This window comes from Artibeus jamaicensis, unplaced genomic scaffold, assembly GCF_021234435.1.
Source record: "Artibeus jamaicensis isolate MK-2021 breed Jamaican fruit bat unplaced genomic scaffold, CSHL_Jam_final contig_536, whole genome shotgun sequence".
In the NCBI taxonomy this organism is placed as follows: domain Eukaryota; kingdom Metazoa; phylum Chordata; class Mammalia; order Chiroptera; family Phyllostomidae; genus Artibeus; species Artibeus jamaicensis.
Window position 1 is genome coordinate 1,545,110 of NW_026521878.1, and position 7,413 is coordinate 1,552,522.

Consider the following 7,413-nt stretch of genomic DNA (forward strand, 5'->3'; position numbering starts at 1 on the left):
TTTAAGGTTTATTATTGATAGGTACTTATTCATTGACATTTTTTCCTTTATACATCTGTTCCCCTCTCTCTCTTGCTCTTTCACTCTATCTCTTTCTTCATCTTACTTTTTATTTAGTTTTAAAAAGGGAGTGAAGAAAGAGAAGAAGAGAAACATCAATATGTGGTTGCCTCTTATGCGCCCTCAACTGGGGACCTAGCCTGCAACCCAGGCATGTCCCCTGACTAAGAATTGAACTGGAGGCCCTTTGTTTTGCAGGCTGGTGCTCAATATACTGAGCCACATTAGCCAGGAAAGACAACTACTCTTGCAACACAAATTATTAGGGTAGAGTGCAAACATAGTCCCTCACTACCACAAATTATGCAGTCTAGTTTCCCATATTTGGGGAAATCGCAGGAGACCAAACACCTGGAGTGTAATAGGTGAGCCTCACCCTGGGAAAACAACTTTCATGATCATGGTATTTCCCCTTCCAGGTAAATATCTTTCTTCACCTTCTTAAAGCAGTCCTTTTATCATCTCTAAAAAATGCTGGCTTGGTGATGTATTTTTTTTTCACCTTTTATTTTTTGGTCTTGAGACTCCTTATTTTGCTTTCACTTAAATGAGAGCCTTGCTGGATAGAGTAATCTTGGTTTCAAGCTTTTTAAAAATTACTTGAAATATTTCTTGCCATTTCTTCCTGGCTTGTAGTACTTATGTTAAGCAATCAGCTGATAGCCTTATTGGACCTCCATTGTATGTTACTAGCTGCTTTTCCTTTGCTGCCTTTAAGAGTCTCTCTTTGTCCTTAAATTTTGCCATTTTAATTATCATGTGACTTTCAGTGGGCCTCTTTGGGTTCATCTTGATTGGCACCCTCTGTGCTTCCTGGATTTATGTGACTATTTCTCTCATGAAGTTATGGAAGCTTTCTGTCATTACTTTTTCAAATAGGTTTTCTATCTTTTGGTCCTCTTCTCCTTCTTGTATAAATTTGATATGGATATTATAATTTTTCATGTTGTCCTGCAGCTCCAATAAATCATCTTCATTCTTTTTCTCTTTTTGTGTTTGGTTTCTCTGTCTGAGAGTATTTTTCTACCTTGTCCAGCTTGCTGATTTAAACCTAAGATTCACTTAGCCTACTTTTAATTGCCTACTGTGTTCTTCATTTCAAGAATTTTGTACTCTTCATTTCCCCTGGAACTTATTCATAGTTTCTATGTTCTTTTTCATGCTGGCTTAGTTCACAGTAAGTTACATGTAGCTTTCCTGGAGTTCTCTGTAGTTTTCACAGAGCCTCTTGAGCATTCTTATAACCATTATTTTGAACTCCATGTCTGATACTTTGTTTGCCTCTGTTTCATTTAACACTCTTTTTTGTATTCCTTCTTTCCTTTTGATTGAAAAGGAAAAGGAATTTCGGTATTTCAGAAATTCCTTTCGGTATTTCCTTTGTGTTGTTTCTTTGTCCCCCTGTTTTCAGTGACTCTTCTTTTTTGTTACTGCATATTAGACTGCTCTGCTTTGACTCTTTATCTTCATGGGATGAGCTTTGGTGTTAGGAGAACTGTGGGATTCAGTGATGCCCCCTTTTTCTCCTGTTCTTGATGCTTTTGTGATGCCCTGTATGCCATTTGTGTGGGATCTCTGGTAATAACTAGGTTTTGGTTGTTGTTGTGTTATTCTTTGGTAGGTCCTTCCCTCAGGCTGACTAACTGAAAGTCACTCCACTCACCATGTCTTGTATCTTGCTGTACAGGCACCACTAGAATGAAACTAAACAGCCCAAGAAGCAAACCCACACCAGCAAAAATAACCCCCACCGACAATCACACTATCAACAGCAAATAAGCCAATATTAGTAAAGGTACAAAGATTCTAATACTATTGTAACAAGGGAAAAACAAGTATGAGATGACTAACTCATAGAAACATGATTTTGAGAGGGTAGAGAATGAAACAATAATAAAGGTGAGGAATAGACACCTGGTGATGAGATAAAGAAAGTAAAATTTACATCATAATCCAAGAAGGGAGGGAAGAAGCTGGGATGGAATAAGAGAAGTGAAGCATAGAGTGCTTAGTTTTAAACAGAAATTTTTAAAAATATATATAGTAAGACAAAATAGAAACCAAATTGTAGAAAAAGATCTACCACAACACTACCAACAACAAATGAGCAAAGATTAATACAGGTGGAATGGGAATACGAGGGAAAATAAAAGAAAAAAGCTTAAGAGTTGTATAGAGGAAAGAGAAGTGATTTTGAGAGGTAGAAAGAGAAGCAACAGTAAGAGTAAGTAGTGAAAACCAGGTTAAGACAGGGAAAAATTAAAATTTAAAACAATAAAAGAAAAGGCAGGAGTAAGGCAAGATGAAGTAGTAGAGGAGAATGGTAAAGTTTGAGTTTGAAATACCAAAATAGTGAGGATTTAGAAAAAAGTTGAAGAAATGCAACAACAGCTACCACCATACCCACACCAACAAGCACAAATTAATAAAGGTGGTGAGAGAATAAAGATATTTTTATAATGAGAAACACAATGTGAGATGACTGATGATAAGAAAAATGGTTTTGAGAGCCTAGAGGGGGTAGAAAGAGTAAGAGTGTGTCATGGAAACAAGTTGTAGCAAGATAGAAAATAAAATTTAAAACAAAAGTAAGAAAGGAGAAAGGAAAATGGAGTAAGAGAAGGGAGTAGCAAAACATGAGATTTGAAATAAACTATAATATAAAACCTAGTGACCTAATAGACACAAATATGAAGGACAAGAAATTAATGTTAAAGAAACAGTGCAGGAGAGAAAATAATGCAAATCATGAAGAAGACCACAGTGAAATTCATCTCAGTAGAATCTGATGTTTACAACTGTCTTCTCTTTCTGGATACTCCCCTGGTGATGTCAGGTGGTTTCCCATTCTGGCCCTAGGCAACCTTCTTGTGACTACTAGTAATCCATAGTCAGTGGCTATCTTCATCAAATGTTAATTTTGTCCATCTGTAATCAGCAGTCAGGTTTAAGTACCTCAGGGTGGGACAGAATAATTATTGTGAGCAAGTTTATTGCTTTTCCTCAGGCTGATGCCACTTGAAGGAAATTACTTTGCCTGAGCAAGATGACTTCTGCATTATGGGGAATGACTGACTCAACATAGATACAACATAGATATCTTGATGACCACTCCCTGAATTCTCTCTGCAAAGCCACCATCCCCTGACTCTCTTCAAGTATCTCTAGCCCATTCCACCCCGCTTTTGCTGGGACCCAGGGTAAATGGCTACAAATGACATTGTGTGCATTGAACCTTTAAGAGGCTATCTGTGTCTCCAGCTGTCTCTCCCTGGCAGACAGAAACCCTACTACTTTTCCCAGTTGGATGTTATCTGGGTTCCTTTCTGGCTCTGGTGCTGTAGGCTGGGGAGCCCAGCTTGGGGTTTATATCCCACACTTCTCAGTCCGAACCACCTGGCCAATGAAATTTCCCTGCAGCACTTCAGCTGCCACCTGTGGGAGTCCAGCCAGCTATTTTGCATCTCCTCTGCATTCTGTACCATCCACGTTCTGCTGAAGTACTTTCTTTTGTGTCTGTGTTTATAAGGTTTTTCTCCAGCTGTTATTTAGTTGGTTATTCCAGATGATTTCTCTACAGGTTAGTTGTAATTCCAGATTGGTCCTGAGAGGAGGTTAGTGTAGCTTCCACTTACTCCTTTACCATCTTGAATCCTCTATAATAATTATAATTATCAGATGTCAATTGTCTCCAACTATATTTATAGATTCAATAAAATTTCATTTAAATTCCAGCAGGCTTTTGTGTAGAAATTGTCAAGCTGATTCTAAAATTCATATGATATTTCAGAAGACCAAAAACATACTACTTTGGAAAAAGAACAAATTTAGAGAATGCATGCTAATTTATCTAATTGAACTGTGATGCATGAAACATCTTGGTTAAATCTCTAATTATTCCAGGTATAAGAAGACAGACTCAAAAGTGGTCATACTGTAAGCAAGAGGGGAAAAAATAACACCAATAAAAATATTTTCTTTTAGGACCATTTATTTCATATTCTTGAAAATGCAAACTAAACTATTTAAGATAAAGCAGATAATGGGCCAAGGAAGGGTAAAGAGAGGGATTGACTGATTATAAAGAGATTGGTTAAAATGTCTCTTTTCTTGATTGTGGAGATCTTCTCATGAGTTTAGGCAGACCTCACTTCACATGGTAAGGAGTTAAAGAAACATGCATCTCAGAACTGAGCCTTTGCACGCTATTGTTTAGTGGTAACTTGTATTACAGAAGTGTGCTAAGCAAAGGTTTTGTTAGAATGTGTACTACTTCCATTACACAATATTATGCAAAGAGAGGCTGCCTGAATATACATGTAAAAACATATCGTGTTGTACACATTATGTATGTACTACTTATTGTGATTTATAATTAAATAATTCTATCAACTAGATTTTTTGTGCATTTGTATTTTTTATAAATGAGATGAAAAATATCAAATTAGGTGCAACTTAAAAACAATTTAATTTTATTTCATATAAATTTATACCTGTTAATATTTAATTTCCTAAAAAATATCAGCTTCTTATATTTGCTAATCTCCACATATCATCAAACAATAATACAGATCAACAAAGAGAACAAAGAAAACCAGCCATAATCCTTGTCCAAAATGAGTCAGAAGGAACACTACAGTTCCAAATACTATGTGAATGAAGATAGAAACATCTCATTTCCTTCCACAGCCAGCTGCAGTGGCAATGTAGAAGCAGGGTTTGAAGGAGATTTCTCAGGAAGAGAAAAGCACTTCTCTGAAAGGGGAAACATTGCAAGTAGAGCTCAGGTTGATCATATCACTGGCTACAGGGAAATTGAGAAGGGGCACAGCTTTTGGGAGGAAAGATGTGATTTGGAACAAAAAGGCTTCCCTTGGACCCTTAGTGGTGAAGGGAAAGTTTGATGTAAGCAATAAAAATTAAGTTTCCTTTATAGACTACAGAATCAACTTTAAAAAAAGTCAACCCCTCACTTTACAAAATCAACTTTATAAAAAGTCAACCCCTCACTTTACAAAATCAACCCCCTCTATCAAAAAAGCACCAAAAAATTAAATAAGCTACATTCCAACAGAAGAAAAGATCCTTTAATTCATACATCTGCCAAACTCCTCACTTCGGCTTATGTTGAAACAGCCAAAATTATGCCAAAACTTTTCAACTTAATTACTTTTCTCTATTATTATTTTTTATATTCAATTTCACTGATTTCTGTTCTTATTTTTTTTATTTTTCCCTCTTGCTTGCTTGAAATTTTATTTCTTCTTTATTTACAAGTTTTCTAAGGGTAGACACTTAACAAACCCTTTTGAGCATTTTTTATTTCCTTTTATAAACATGCACTGCTACAATTTCCCTCTTGGCATTTCTTTCATTGTACTCGCAAATATCAATTTGTCTCATTTTCATTTTTTATAGTTGTCAGGATTTATGAAGAGAAACATTATATAGCTGTTATCAAAGTTCCCCTATTTGTATTTTTCTCTTTTTTATTGTTGATCAGTTACAGTTGTCTCACCTCACTCCCCAATGCTCTCCCCTACCACATCCCCCCACCACTCCCACAGTCAACCCCTCCCCACTGTCTGTGTCCATGAGTCCTCTATTCGTGTTCTTTGACTTACCCTTTCCCCTCCTTTACCCTGCTATGCCCTTTCCCCGTCCCTTCTGGTCACTGTCAGTTTGTTCTTTATTTCCAAGTCTCTGTTTCTATTTTGCTTATTTGTTTGTCTAGTTCATTGGGTTACATTTATACATGTGATCATATGGTATTTGTCTTTCAGTGCCTGGCTTACTTAGCATAATGCTCTCCACTTCCATCTATGCTGTCCTGAAGGGTAGAAGTTCTTTCTTTCTTTCTTCTGTGTAGTATTCCATTATGTAAATGTACCACAGTTTTTTTGGCCACTCATTACTGATAAGCACTTAGTCTGTTTCCAGCACTTGGCTATTGTAAAGTAGCACTACTAAGAACATTGAGGTGCATAGGTTTTTCTGAATTGGTGATTCAGGATTCTTTGGGTACAGTCCCAGCATCACTGGGTTACTTAGAAAGGCAGTTCCATCTCTAGTTTTCTGAGGAAATTCCATACTATTTTCCACAGTGGCTGCACCAATCTGCATTTCTACCAACAGTGTACTAAGGTTCCCTTTTCTCCACAACCTCACCAGAGCTTGTTTGTTAATTTTTTATTGATAGTTATTCTGTATAGTGTGAAGAAGTATCTCTTTTTAATTTGCATCTCTCTAATTGCTAGTGATGTTGGGCATTTTTTCATGTGTCTATGGGCCTTCTGCCTGTCTGTTTTTCTTGCTGTTTATCCTGCTTGGTGTCCTAAGACTCTTGGAACTGTGTTTGATTTCTGCTCTTAATTTTGAAAAAATTCTTAGACATTATTTCTTTAAATATTTCTTCTCTCCAACCTCCCCATCTCTTCCTTCTGGGATTCCAGTTACTCACGTGCATATTTATTTAACATTGACCTACAAAATTGTGATGCTATTGTCTCTTTTGTCTTTGATACTCTTAGTTTCAGTATTCTTTTAGTTTCAGAATTACTAATTCACACCTATCTGAAATATAATCTGATCTTGAATATGGTCCAACTTTTTAATTAAATCATGTAACATACTAATTATGTAATCATTATTTTCATTCATTTGCATATAGTTCTAATATCTAAGTCATCCGAATGTTTTTTACTGTTATTTTGTCTCTTCTTTTTTCTTAATTTTTAATATGTTTACTATATATTTTTGTTACTATTAAAAGCCAGACACCTGCTGTAGAAGCAAAATGATGGTAAATAATATTTTATGACTGAAAATAGGCATGTCTTTTCTTCCATTAGATCTTTAGCATGGGATTTGAGATAATCTAAAGATTTGGTTTGAGTTTGAGCTTTTTCTTATTGATATGCACCAATTTTTGGCAATATGTTATGATTGGGGCAGGAACAGCTTTGCCAGAGTTTTTCCATGTTTATTTAATGTAAGATTTAGGTCTTCTCACTGAGTGCACATCATAGGGATTTTGGCTTTTGCAAGTTACTTGTTATTTGATTCTTATTAGTGTGTATATGGGTAGGACAAAAGAAATGGTAGGTACCAGGTGTTCTAATTAATCTTCAAACTGAGGCAGCATCTATTTCTTAGTGTCTTGAGTCCATGGCCTTGTCAGTAGTCCTCCCTCTTCCCTAAATTCAGTTCTTCAAAGAGCATGCATTCCTGCTCCTCATCATGGCGGAAGAGGTGTTCTTGTGATTTCTCTGGCTGCAGTGTATTTTTTCTAGTGTCCAAACACAACAATGTTTATGATCCTCTTTCTATAGATTCCTGACTTTTATTCTGTAA

General features: G+C 36.1%; 1 non-coding gene across 1 annotated transcript; it reads right to left on the reverse strand.

Moving 5' to 3' along the window:
* Positions 1–323: 323 nt before the first annotated feature.
* Positions 324–487, reverse strand: LOC119043662 (U1 spliceosomal RNA). The gene has a single exon (XR_005081466.2). It is a non-coding gene; the product is annotated as a U1 spliceosomal RNA (small nuclear RNA).
* Between the last annotated feature and the right edge of the window lie 6,926 nt (positions 488–7,413).